Here is a 2,078-nt window from a genome sequence, read left to right as displayed (position 1 = left end):
CTCTAACATACCCAGACTAACACATGATCATAATAATAAATGGATCTGGAGGGATAGAAGAAGAATGGAAGGGAATACAATTACTATAACCTTGCATCGAAAGAATAGGCAATATGCATTGTTTCCACATCCATTTTTAAAATAGTGACATTTGCAGTCACAAAGGAAGTATTAATGAAATTCAAATGAACAACTTTTCTAACCGCCCCCCACAAAGCAACTCTCACTGCCATAGAGTCAGAGCTGACTCATCACGATTGGTTTTAAGATTCCAACCTCCCCCACTCCCCACCCCATAATTGGTAACTGTCAGGACCCCAGTTCTACCTGACAAATCTGGCTAGACCAGAGCAGTGCACTGGTACAGATGAGAGCTGTTGACACACGGAGTCCAGGACAGATAACCCCTCAAGACCAGTAATGGAAGAAGAGCTCTGGTAGTGCAAAGGTTAAGCCCTTGACTGCTAACCCAAATGTTGGCAGTCCAAACCCACCCGACACTTCTCCAAAAAATCAATCAATCAATAAACGAACTCATATTGGGAGGGGAAAGATGAGCTGATACCAAGGGCTCAAGTAGAAAGAAAATGTTTTGAGAAGGAAGGCAACAAATGTACAAATGTGCTTGACACAATGGATGTATGTATGTATGGATTGTGATAGAGTTGTAGGAGGCCCTAATAAAATGATTTTAAAAAGAATAAAACAAAACAAAACAGTAATGTGAGTAGTAAAACCAGGAGTGTAGGGAGAGGGTTGGGGCAGAAGGGGGAGCAAGAGGGGAACTGATAGCAATGATCAATGTATTAACACGCTCACCCCGGGGGACGAACAACAGAAACAGAAGGGAAACAGCAGATGGTGTAAGATATGAAAATAATAATTTATAGTTTATCAAGGGTTCATGAGGGTGGGAGGATAGGGGGGAGGGGAAAAAAGAGCTGATGTCGGGCTCAGGTAGAAAGAAAATGTTTTGAAAATGATATTGGCAATGTGTACAAATGTACTTGATGCTGTAAGAGCTGTAAGAGCCCCCAGTAAAATGTTTCATAAAACAGAAAAGATTCATCCATGGTGCGCGCACTGCGGTGCAGTATCTTATTGTATGCAGGTGCTGCTCCTCTGGCCGTGCGGTTGGGGTGGATTTAAAATTAGTTTTGATTTGCCAGCTGGATGTCTCCTCAGCTGACTCTGGTTGTACTAACAGTATTTATTAAGTCATCTATCTTCTCCTCACTGATTTAAATGCCATCGGTATTATTTATTAAATGACCTCACTCTCTTCTGGTCAGCTTCCAGCCCCACTTGCCCATTCATCTCTCTGTCTGTTCCTCAGTTCATATTGAACTAGTCTCTCCTCTTATTGTCCGATCTGATCTCAGGGAGGACCATTTTGCCAAGTTTCAGTCCGGCTGGTGGGCATGCGGCTTTTCATCTAATTAAAATTATACAGGAAAATGTTTTTTAATTCTATTTTGAACTGTTGTATTGGCATAGAATCCCTGTACCATACAATCGTGGGGGTTTTAAGGACTTGTGCAGTCATCACCACAATCAATGTGAGAACCTTCCCTTTATTCTTGTACCCTTAATTATGAGCCCCCATCCTCTCCCCATCTCTCTTGCTCCTGTTACTGTCTCTGCAGACCTACCTCCCTGGACTTCACAGAGTGTGGCACTGATAAAATGCCACGCCAACATGATAAAAGAATGAAGGGGTGGAGTCTTGCCTGTCAATCAGGTCACAGCCTTGTGGGTGTGGCCTTCTCCTGAGGATTCTGGGATTTCTTCTCTTCCTCGCTGGAGACAGGACACACGCTCTCCGTTACACATTCCTGTTGACAAGCCACACGGCTGATAGCAGCCAAAGCCTTGGAGATGCATCCACTGCCATTGGATCCACAGGACGTTCCACCCATTGACCTGTCATCAACCTGCATTCGGCATCATTGCATGTGCTGCATGAGTCTGAAGAGGAATTCATGGGCTAATATAAGACATATGTGCTAATAGCAAACTTACAGACTTGATCTGGGCAGGGATGTTTTATTGATGCATAATTACTTCTTGATATAAAA

This window comes from Echinops telfairi, unplaced genomic scaffold, assembly GCF_000313985.2.
Source record: "Echinops telfairi isolate 266 unplaced genomic scaffold, ASM31398v2 ScPeMD7_5592;HRSCAF=6446, whole genome shotgun sequence".
In the NCBI taxonomy this organism is placed as follows: domain Eukaryota; kingdom Metazoa; phylum Chordata; class Mammalia; order Afrosoricida; family Tenrecidae; genus Echinops; species Echinops telfairi.
Note: the sequence above shows the minus strand (reverse complement) of the source record.